At 52.5% G+C, this 12117-nt stretch overlaps 1 protein-coding gene across 1 annotated transcript in view; it reads right to left on the bottom strand.

Annotated features, from left to right (window-relative positions):
• Nucleotides 1-12117, bottom strand: part of LOC109252608 (histone H2B type 1-C/E/F/G/I) — a 490736-nt gene that overhangs the window by 235125 nt on the left and 243494 nt on the right. The window lies entirely within an intron of this gene.

The raw sequence follows: 12117 nt of genomic DNA, 5'->3' as shown, positions 1-12117 counted from the left end.
TCCCCGGGTCTGACGGCAGAGTCCTTGTCAAGGCGGTGGGGAAAGAGTCTCATGTTGCCGGTAGGCAGCGCGGCCGAGGGGAGTTGGGCCGCATCTGACAGTTGCACGCATCTGCACGCGTTTTAAATGACATACGTACGAGGTAATTCACCGAGTAGTTTGTAATAGCAAAAAATTGAAAAGGACCTAAATGTCCATGGAATTGGTCAGATAAATTCCAGCCGTCCATGTGGCGAAACGCTGCGGCTGGTGATGGTTCATTTGGTGTGTGAACTTGGCCAGGCTATGGTGCTGAGTCGTTCGGTCAAACGCTAGATGTTTCTGTGAAGGCATTTTGTAGATGTGATATTTAGTAAAGTTGGTAACCCTCCAGAATGTGGGTGGGCCTCACTCAATCAGTTGTAGGCCTTAGGACAAAACCTGACATTTCCCGGAGCAGAAGGAATTCTGCCTCACGACTGTAACACCGAAATCTTGCTTGAGTTTCCAGCCTGCAGGCTCCCTCTTGGGATTTTTGGACTCAAGACAGAAACATCAGCTCTTATCTGGATCCCAAACTGCTGGCCTGCCTTATGGACTTTCAACTTGTCAGCTCCCACAATTGCATGAGCCAGTTAAAAAAAAAATCTCTATTTCTCTGTATCTAAATCTATATATCATCTATATCTATAGGTTCTGTTTCTCTGAAGAGAATGATGCAATACTATAAAAAAAAAAAAGTGAAGATACTCTCTATGTGGAAAGATCTGCAGAATATATATTTGAATGAAAAAAAGCCAGGTGGATAACATTCTGTGTTAAAAAAGAATTGAAACAAGAATATGAATTTATATTTGCTTTTATCTGCACCAGAACTCTGGAAGGGTGCACAAATTAATTAAAGTAGTTACGTGACGGGTGCCTGGGCGGCTCGGTCAGCTGAGCATCCGACTTCAGCTCAAGTCATGATCTCAGTTTGTGAGTTCGAGCCCTGCATCGGGTTCTGGGCTGACAGCTTGGAGCCCGGAGCCTGCTTTGGATTCTGTGTCTCCCTCTCTCTCTCCCTCCCCCACTTGTGTTGTCTATCTGTCTCTCTCTCTCAAAAATAAATATTAAAAAAAATTCAAAGCGGTTACTTGAAAGGGACTTCTAGACAGGTGGAGGACAGAGGTGGGAGCGACACATTTTTAAATCTATTTTTTTATATTTCTGTGATTTCTGAGCCATGTGACTATTTTTACCTATCCCCAAGCTTCAATTTTCTGTGGGTTTCACTAGCTCCTGATTGCTAGCTGTTCGCTTCCTGGTCCCACTCGTTCAGGAGGCGGCCTTCTCCAACACCCGCGATCTTGCCCGGCAGTGTCCTCAGCCAGCCTCTCCGAGCTTTGACCCTCCTAGTGCTCTGACTCGCTTTATCTCTTTCTTTGACTCTTCTGTTCTTGACCGTGGACATTCCCAAAGTGTTGTCTCTGGCATCTTTCCTCTGGCCCCTTTTCGCTTTCTGTGCAGCTGAAACCATTCAGTCTGAGTTTCCGGTCTGTGTCTCCCCTCGAGAGCCTTGCTCATGGTCAAGACCTGCATTTCCAGCTATTTCCCCACGTGTTTCCAGACCAGGATTCTGTTGTGCCACAGAGTAATCTCTGAAAAGGAACTCGTCATCTTCAACCCAGGTTTTTACACTGGCTACTCTGTCAAGTGGTGTCCCCAGCCCTTAAGAGGGCATTTTGGCGGTCACGGTGACTGGGGAGCATTCCTTGGATTTAGTGGCAGGAGTCTGTGGTGATAAGCACCCTCAAGTGCGCGGGGCGCTCTGGCACAGCGGGAACTGTCCCACCCAAATGCCGGGTGACGCCCTCCCCTTCCGTCACCGTCCGTCCTGCCATCTCGGTGCATACGGTGTCGGTGTGGGCTCCGACTCTCCCCTGCCCCTTCTTCCTGCACTTAGCTGATCGCCCAGCCCTGCTGCTTCCTCTCCTGCGGCTCTCACTGGCCTCATTCACCTGTGAGCTGGCCGCTGCAGCCTTGGCAAAGGCCGCCTCAACTGGCTCCGCCTCCAAGCCTCCGTTTCCCGCGCTTGTCGTTTGCCGTCCGAGTGCTCTCCCCGCACATGCGTGGTCACCGTCCTCTTCCGCGAGCGGTGCGCCCGAGAGCCAACGCCGCCTGTCCGGCCTTGTCTCGCGTCTGGCCACGTGCGGCAGGGTCACGGACGCTTTCTTGCCGGTCCCCACCGGGATGAGTCCCCTGGGTTCAGGGGTGGGCCTAGCCGTGCCTCAAGCACCTGGAAGCCCGTCTGAGGTGGAGGGTGTGACCAGGACGGTGTCCGGAACACAGGTCCCATCCCGTCGTGAGGTCACTCCCGCTGGTCCCCCTCTCCGTCCTCCCCACACCTGTTTACAGGGACAGATCCAGAGAGAGAAAGTTCTCTGACCTTTCCCTTGTCGCAGCAGACGATCTTCCCTGGGAACCCCTCTGCCGTCGCGGGAAGGAGATCTGACCCCCGCGAAAATGTAGCAATTGCAGCCTAGAGGGAAAAGTTAATGGGTCGGTGTTTGTTCAGCACTAGTTTGTCCTGCCAGATTTCTGAAGCCTTTAACGACGGGCGACGCCCCGCAGCCCGCACACACTAGGACACAGGAAGGAGCAGGGGGCAGGTGGGGGTGCGTGGTTCCGGCGCGGCCTGTTCCCTCCCAGCCCGCGGGCGGGAGCTCCGTTCTCCAGAATGTTCTTGTCGCGCAGCCAGAACTCCTGCAGGCGGGCGGTTGAGTCCTGCCGCGCAGGCGTGACGAGTGCTGGCTGAGAGCCGGCCGTGTTCTGCCGGGACGCGGGTAGTGCGGTCGCCCCAGGGGCAGGGGACCCCGCAGGTGCACCGGGGCAGGAGGAAAGGGTTTCACTCCAGAGAACGAGGCGCCCTGGGGAGAGCACCCAGGCCCCCGGGGTCCGAAACAGCACGGGAGGGGCTGCTATGTGGGGTTGGGGCGGCGGGGGGTTGGGGGGGGGGGCCGAGGTGGCCCCACACTGAGCCGCGGTCCCGCGGGGGTTGTGCGCTTTGCACACATTCCACCTGCCGTCACAGCCCGGTCATCCAAACCCGGAAGGCCCCGTCGCAGGCGGCCTCTGCGTGGAGGGCCGAGAACTTTCCGGGAGACCTTTCACGTGGCGGGAGGCGAGAGTGGATGTGCAGCGGCGTGCAGGACGGAGGACCGTGGCCGAGGACAGGGTGACGCTGAGTGCCGTTTCCGCCGTCCTGCCCGGCTGCCCGGCCGCAGGGACCGCAGGGGGATGAGACGGAGTAGGGTGTCGAAGTCTGCCAGGAAGGCGCTGGCCCCCCGCTCGCAGCGCGGGTCACAGAGGATGGTGCGGGGACGGACTGCGGTTCCCAGGGTGGCGGCAGCCGGGAGGGGGTCCCTAGAGCAGGGAGCCACGTCTGTGACCCTCCGCCGAGTCCTGCCCACGGCAGCCACCGGGGCACCCAGCTGGGGGGGGGTGGGGGGGGTTGGGGCGAGCAGGCTTTGGGGGGGGGGGGTTGACAGCGACATCGCTGTGGCCGTGTTTTGGGACACACGTTTGCTGCCGTCATGAGGGATAAGGAGCGACAGCCGTGGGGAGATCCGGGCCACGGAGCAGAGGCCACCGGACCCCTCTCCCCTCTGTCCTTGTGCAGTCTCCGCTCCTCACAGGCGTGCTTCCGGCAACTGAGTTTACACACTGGAACAGCCTACGTGTGAGGAGATCGGGGGCGCCTTTTGAGTTCTTTCACATTTTCCAGTGTCATTTTCCATTTTGCCGGTCTCTGGAAAGTTTTGCCATTATTCCGTCAATGTTGCAAATGAGGTGGTAGCTCTTACTTTGCTTTTCTGGCCACTCACAGCCAGTACTTTATTTCATACTGAAGACGGCACTCTAGTGACTCTCCTAGATTGTACCCTGGCCACCAGCAGATTGCTAGCAGCATTGAGACCTTCTCCAGACCTTCAGAATCAGCTGCACGGTGTAAAGCTGGAGAAGTATCCCCCCACCCCGCGTTGTCTCTCAGCAAAGAGATGACCCGTGTCTCTCACACGTAGAGTAGGAATCCTGTACCCAAGTTTTGGGGTCACCGAGTCCAGTCTTTTTTGTATAACAGGGTAGGAAATGAAACTACCTTATCTTTATTTCCCCAAATTGATTTTTTTCAACATGAACATTTTTTATGCTAGAAAAGTGAAAATTGCCCAGCTGAAATGTTACAAAAATCTTTAAAAAATATTAGAATTCATGTATCCAATGCTTTCACTTTTGTCATTACCTATTTTTTTCCTACTTCACGCAATTATAACTTTATAGTGAAATACGTTTTTGGTAAAATGGATGAATTGATTTTTTTCAGCAAATCGGTTACGCATTGGTTTCTGTCTGATGCACATATGGCACATTGATTTTGAATGAATCGGTCTGATTCCACTGAAGGGACGCTCTGTTGAAAGGTGGTGACAAGTGGCTGAGGTGCCTAACAATCGGTTTTAGGAAGCGTAACAGCATCCATTTAACAATCCTGTAGCTCTGTGATGTACAGAGAGGTTGGCAACCTGAAGTTCCATTGATGGTCAGGATGTTTAATTTCAGGTTTAAATAGTAATGCTACCTTCTATCCATTGCTTCATGATCATCATGTTCATTTAAACAGTACTGATCGTGGGGCGCCTGGGTGGCTCAGTCTGTTGAGTGTCCGACTTTGGCTCAGGTCGTGATCTCACCGCTTGTGGGTTTGAGCCCCACATTGGGCTCTGTGCTGGCAGCTCAGAGCCTGCAGCCTGCTTCGGATTCTGTGTCCCGCTCGCTCTCTCTGCCCCTCCCTCGCTCATGCTCTCTCTCAAGAATAAGTAAAACATAAAAAAAAAAAAAAAAAAGACAGTACTGATCATTTGTTTGTTAACTTTTAATTGAAGGTACATTGGCAGTCCTCTGGGACACTGATCCAGTGAAGAAGTTTGCCTTGATGATGATGATGACGTGATTTACATTTCCTTTTTTTTTTTTTTTTTTAATTATTTAGAGAGAGAGAGAGAGTGCGAGCATGGGAGAGGCAGAAGGAGAGAGAGGGAGAGAAAAAATCCCAAGCAGGATCTACACAGAACCTGACACGGGGTTCGAGCTACAAAACCAGGAGATCATGACCTGACCCGAAATCAAGAGTCAGACGCATAAATGACTGAGCCCCCCAGAGCCCCTGTGGTTTATGTTTTCAAAAGCTTTTGACAAGGAGCTTCATCAAAAGTTGTTATTGTCTTTTTTTTTTTTTTTTTTTTAGAGATTTAGCTTGTGTTTTGGGGGGGAACTTTTTTTTTAAGTTTATTTTGAGAGAGAGGGAAGGAGAGAGAGAATCCCAGGCAGGCTCCACACCGTCAGCACAGAACCCGATATGGGGCTCGAACTCACGAACCGTGAGATGATGACCTGAGCCAAAATCAGGAGGCAGACGTTTAACCCACCGAGCCTCCCCAGGTGTCCCCTGACAAGGAAAATGCCAGAGCTGGAACTCTGAGTGCATAAAGCTGTGACAGAGATGGCAAGAGGGGCGCCACTATGTACTCTTGCCATTGGAGGGGACCCGGTCAACTCAACACCCAGAGGGTAGCATCACTTTTGGTGACTTACTCTTAGGCTTCGCAACGAGGTGGAAAAATACGGACTTGGAACCAAGCCAGGACAGAATTTGAATGCTCATTCCACCACTTTCTATATACTTGACAGAAAAGTTACTTTACTGTTTAAATTTGTTTTATCATCTGTAAAAGCAGGTGTAGCAACGCAGACCTTCTAGGCCTGTAGTTTTAAAAAATGGGATAATGCATGTTAAGTGGCCTGGCATGATGCTTTTTAATAAATGGTGATTATTATCGCCGCCGTCATTGTCCAGGGCCTGGTCCCAAGCGTCTGAGCCCAGGTGCGCCAGAACATACATTGACCATCGCAAGTCAGATCGCTCATTTGAGACTCGTATAAAACAGGACGCTAACGTATTAACAAAAGTGCAGCTGTGATGAGGACCGGACTCTGTAATGAGCGCGAACATCGCGTTCTCTCCTGGCGGTCAGATCTGTGGAGGAAAGCATTGCTATCAGAAAACGAAGGTGTGGGAGAAATGTGAAATTTGTGCGGAGGGCATTGGTTGTGTGATTCAGAAGGTTGTGGGACCTGCGGATCGCCCCACGTCGTCACTCTGCCTCTCCAAGTCCCCCCAGCTCCCAGCCCATTCCGTCATGGGCCCTGTGCCCCTGTTTTCTTCCGTTCCCCCTCCTCTTCTCTCCGCCTGGACGCTGTAATTGACCTGGGGGCTTGGGCCGTGGTTATTTTTCCTCCAAAACGTGAACATAGGGTCGTGAAGATGAGTACGGACCCCTCTCCTCCCCGGCTTCACTTTCAGCCAGTCACTCGGTTATGCATACTGAGTGCCTACGGTCTGGGGTGCTGCGCCCAGGGGCTTGTGCACTGTGAGGCTCTGTGGTCACTAGTTAGTCTCGATTCAAAATGTTCCCAAATTGTCAGGGTGCCTGGGTGGCTCAGTCAGTTAAGCATTAGACTCTTGATTTTGGCTCCGGTCATGATCTCACCAACCGTGAGATCGAGCCCCACATCACGCTCTGCCCCGACAGCGCAGAACCTGCTTGGATTCTCTCTCCCTGCCCCTCCCCAGCTCGCTCGCTCTCAAAACAAACAATCATTAAAAAACAGGTTTCCAAATGATCCAATCTACTTTCTCATTTGCATTTGTCACAGTGAGAGACTTGACAAGAAAATGCGTCAGACTCTGAAAACAACTCTTCGGATAATTCTGGCTCTTTTTCCTTCTCCTCCTTGCTCTCCTTCCCATGCAGCTCTCACGCACGCAGACTTACCGGCCCGGAGGTGGGGTAGGTGTCCTGCTTGGTCCTCGTCGCCTGTTACAGGCCGTCATTTCTGCCTCTTCCCTGGAATCCCCAGCTCCACCAGGACACCTGCCATCGAAGCAAGGGAGTCGGCCACCCACAACCTCTCCTTGAGGTCCTCCGCCGACCCCAGGTCACTCCCTCATCCGCCGGAGGATACGGCACCTGCCTCGCTCTTCCCGGGACCGTTCTCCTTGGGGCTTTTAATGCACGTGCAGGCCACCCATCTAACGCCCGGCCCTCCTCTCCTCCCGCAGCCCGTTTTCCCTTCCTCCTCCGACATCTGCACCCACGGTCACACTCTGGACCTTGTGTCCTTACCAGTGAGTACACTCCTCGGAAACCCCATTTCGAGCAGCTGCGGCCTGACTGCCATCTCCTTCCTACCCTTTCAGCTTCCTCCCTCTAGTAGTGTCACTTTAATTTTTTCAACCCCAACAAAACCTCAGACAGTGAGACCTATGGATTTATCTTTGCTTCCCTCTCTCCATTCCCCGCTTAAATTCCACGAGCCATTATTATAAGCTGTCTCTCACGACCTCCCTTGTTTTCTTAACCTTCTGTTGGGTCAGACTCTCCTAGAAAACTCCCGGTTAAATCCGGTTTCTGGCTTATTCCATCCCTGCCCCCCTGCAGCGGAACAGAACAGCAGACCACGGCTAAAGGAAACTCCGGGATGGTGACTGGTCTCATTTGACGTTCACGGCCAGATTCCTCAAAGGGACTGTCCGTTGCCCTCCAGCCCCGCCTTTCCTCAGTGAGGTCAGTCCCCCCTCTCCTGCCCTCCTTTCCTTAGGCCTCTCCTTACTTCACGCACTGCTCAGGCTCAGCCGAGGACCCAATTCGACGAAGCGGCGGGAGCGGTCGGGGGAGCGCTTCCACATCGTGCCTCCACCAGCCTGCCGGCAGCCACGGCCAAGGACCCCGTGTTCCCTCCTGCCTTGAGGTCAGCCCGCTCCCCCTCCCTTCAGGGCTTCGCCGCGTCGCGACTCCTCTCCAGATCATCACTGGTTCGGCCTCGGCAGCGTTCCAACGTCCCGGGAGATCTCATCCACTCGGTACCCTCTTCCGGCAACTACCCCGATTTTCTCTTCGCATCGTAGCAAGACTCAAGTGCCCAGACTTGGCTTTCTCCAACCGTTTCCTTCCTAGTCTGCGAACCCCCGTCCAATCAGGTTTTAGTCTGCCAGAGCTGCTCTTAAGAGCAACGCTGATCTCGTTACTGCCGAACCTGACGTGCTCAGCCTTCATCTTAGATCAGCCTCGAGGGAGACCCAGTCGGCCGTCTTCGCCTTGAGACAGTTTGCGTGTGGCTTCCGTGTACTGCGCTCCTTCACTATCCCGCCTCACCTGCTGCCTGCCTTCCGCATGGGTCTCACCTTTCTGATTCGTAAGGGCCCCGTCCTCGGAACTCTTCTCTCTGCTCTCCTTCTAAGCCAGCCCGTCCAGTCCCACGATCTTAAATGTACACCGTAGGCCGTGGAGAGAGTGCACTTCCCTCCTTCGTGCTCCTGACTTGCCTCCCCGGCAGCCTACTGGAAGTCTACACCTGGATGTCTAAAGGATCCGAAGCAACACTTGGCCCCGATCGCTAAAATTAAACACACAAATGCAAATGCTGGCAAAGATGCAGAGCAACAGAAACTTACTGCGTGGCGGAGGGGAGATTGTTCCTCTTTGGCGAGTGGTTTGGCGGTGTCTACTGAAGTTGAACGCGTGTCCCCCCCCATGACGCCATAATTTCACTCCTAGGTGTTCAAACAGATGGGTACACGTGCACAGAAGACACGTACGAATGTCACTAGTGGCATTATTCGGAATTGCCTCGCGCTGGAAATGGTCGGAACGATGCGTCTGTGGTAGGACGGAGAGACGGTGCTACGTGCATAGGTCCTTGCAGCTGTGAGCCTCACACGCACGGTCTGAGTTTAAAAAGCTAGTCACGGAAGCCTCCCGCTTTGCGAGTTTGTAGGAGCAAAGAGCAAAAACCGGTGAAACTTCTCTATGGTATTAGAACGCAGGACGGTGGCTACCTTTGGGGAAGAGCGAGGTTGTGACTGGAAGGGGGTTGAGAGGGGCTGCTGGCTGTACAGATGTGTTCTTTGTACGCTCTTGTATTTTGTGTGTGTGTGTGGGGGGGGGTTTACCAGGTTTAAACAAGTTCCAAAACTGAATTCTGATTCGTCACCCCTCGTGTGAACCCGCGCCCTCTCTGGCGACCTCCGGCTCAGAACACCGCAGCTTCTTTCTGCGGGTTACACGAGCCAAAGCCCTGAGAGCCGTTCTGGTTTCTTTCTCTCACGCTTCCACGTCCACACCGTCAGCAAACCGGTCTGTTTTCAAAATACGGCCTCAACCGCTTCCTACCACTCACTGCTACGGTTTTGTCCAAGTTGCCATCAGCCCTTAGCTGGACTTCTTGGAGTAGTGTCCCGCTCGACTCTTCTGGTACTTTCGACCCTGCAGTCTCTTCCCTACATCACAGCAAGTGACTCTTTTATTTATTCGTTTTTAATTTTTTTAATGTTTATTTATTTTGAGAGAGCATGAGCAGGGGAGGGGCAGAGAGAGAGGGAGACACAGAATCCAGGCAGGTTCTAGGCTCTGAGCTGTCAGCACAGAGCCCGACACGGGGTCTGAACCCACGAACCGTGAGATCATGACCTGAGCTGAAGTCGGACTTTTAACCGGCTGAGCCACCCAGGTGCCCCGGTGACCATTTTAAAACATAACCAAAATCACGTCCCTCCCCTGCTCAGTAGCCTCCAGTGACGTACCGTCTCATTCTGAATAAAATGCCAAATCGTCCCAAGGCCAGGCAGGCCCCGCGTGAATGTGAATGTTTTCCAGCCGTCTGACCTCTCCTACCACTCACCGAGCTCCAGCGGGTGTTCCTAGAACGGCCAAATGCTTCTGTCTCAGCCAAATGCTTCCAGGCCACACCCTCTGCCTGGAAAGTTCTCCTCCCAGGTATCTACTTAGTTCATTCCTTCAGTCTCTGTTTGGAAACGGACCCTCTCCTGAGAAAGGTGTTTCTGGCCATCTGATTTGCATTGGCAGGGCAGCCCCTAGGTGGGGTTTCCCACAAGCCATCTGTGCTATTTTAGTGTTATTTAAAATACCATCGCTCAGCATTTTACACATTTAAAAAATTTTTTCATGTTTATTTATATTTGAGAGAGAGAACCACCGGGGGGGGGCGGGGGGGTAGAGAGAGAGGGAGACAGAATCCGAAGCAGGCTCCAGGCTGAGCTGTCAGCACAGAGCCCAATGCGGGGCTTGAACTCACAAGCCGTGAGATCATGACCTGAGCAGAAGTTGGACGCTCAATCGACCGAGTCACCCAGGCGCCCTGGCATTTTACACATTTATTTAGAATAAATGTGAGTTCTGTGAAAGCAGATTTGGTTTGGTCCACGTCTGAAGCCCCACTACTGTAAGGTAAGGCCAGGTAAATCTTAGGCACTGGCTGTGGATGAATTACTTTTAATGAAGACCCAAATGTTTAAGACCAACTAGGTTATGTGATATTTCCCCCTTTCCTGCTTCCCTCACCAAGGTATTGGACAAAACCCAGTGAGGTGGCCCTTTATAATCTGGCGACAGACTAGGAAATTGCCGATCTAGGACCTTGGGAAAAATGCTGGGTCTCTATATGGGGACTGGACAGTCGTGGACACTGAAACACCCTTAGGAACTACATATGAAGGTCATAGAATTTTTTAGAAATAATAGAGAATTCCTTGCCTCCCAAAGTATTGTTTTCTGCGTTACTGCGGAGATCCTTGTCAATGGTCGTGGCTACACCTCTGATGTAAACTGAACCGCTCTGTTTTTCTGGGCTGATCATAATTTCAAGGAAAAAGCTGTAACTTCTTTTAAAGTTTTTTAAAAAGCTGTAACTTCTAAGTCTCCCCTTTAGATTTTAGTTATACCCCGCCGTCTAGTCCAACACACTGGGATCCGGCACGTTACGTAAGTCTGTAGCTACGTTATGGTAGGCGTCTGTGGCGTATAAATAACAAAATTAGGGGAAAAAAGACATACCGCTTAAAGTAACTTCCTTTCTCGGTTCTTCAAATAGGAGTGAGGAGGGAAAAAAGGAGAGCCCGTGGCTACGGGACACGTCAGGCGAAGGACACCGGGCACCACAGTGGGCGATGAGACGGACGCGTCTGAGCAGCGGCTGGTAGTCTGCCCGCCTGGGGACGGGAGGTGTTCCGGGACAACTAGGAGATACGGTTTTGTGGGCTACTCAAAAAGATACAGAAACCAAGGTCACGTTAACTTTCGGGGTCTCCCTGCTCATCCCCGGTCGGGGCCTGGCATACCGGGAGTGGTTAGCACACAGTCTGGAGAGCTGGCGGGCCGGCACAGGGGGAGGCATGGAAGAGGATGAAGTTAGGCAGTGACCGCATAGTCCCGGGGCTCTGCATCTGACCTGACAGCATCTCTGAAGGGATCAAGTTAAGGGAACAAAGTGGGATCTTTCAGGGTTCAGGACGCATTTCCACATAAATCCTGTTCATTTAGGAATCGGTGGTACAGGGACAGGAGTCCTCTCCTTGCAGACAGACGCGGGGTTTCCCATTTGGGGATCTCCTCTGAAATGAGGACCCTTCCCAGATGCAGAGGCTTCATTTCCTTGGAATCTGAGCGGCTCAGATTCCAGCCAGAGCTTACCCTGTGACCGGGGTCCAGTCCTCCTGGGCAGTCTTATCTCTCCCCAATGGGACGACCTAAGTCCTTACTACGTGACAGAAGTCTCGAGAAATTGAGGAATACCAAGGTGACGTTCCTTTATAGATGTGTCAAGTTACGACAGAAAAAGGTCCTGAGATTTAAATGGCTACATTATTTCCTGAATTCTGTTTTTCACCGTCTGGCGTCTTCAGTCAAGGAGGGGCCCAAATCCCAGTGTAGGTCACTGGCATTTATATAAATAAGCCAAAAAGACTGCGTGGATTTTTTTTTTCACTTGTGAAAATCTGCAGCGCCCCCTCCCCCAAACCTCACCTGCAGAAGAGCCTAGAACTCCTTTTCTGTGCTACCCTGTTGTCAGAGCTCTCCATTCTCAAGGCCAGGCTGGGAAGTTGTCAGGTGCCCCTTGAAAGAGCTACCTGATCGCCAGACTCCATCCGGAGGAAACCTGATGCTGATTTCTGGCTGGCGCGTCGCCCTGCCTGCCGGGGGCATCGTGGGCACGGTCGTCTGCTTCAGAAATCGGGGGGCC

Source organism: Panthera pardus, unplaced genomic scaffold (genome assembly GCF_024362965.1).
Source record: "Panthera pardus isolate Hobbes unplaced genomic scaffold, ASM2436296v1 HiC_scaffold_17, whole genome shotgun sequence".
NCBI classification, from domain to species: Eukaryota; Metazoa; Chordata; class Mammalia; order Carnivora; family Felidae; genus Panthera; species Panthera pardus.
Note: the sequence above shows the minus strand (reverse complement) of the source record. Positions and strands in the feature narration are given on the sequence as shown.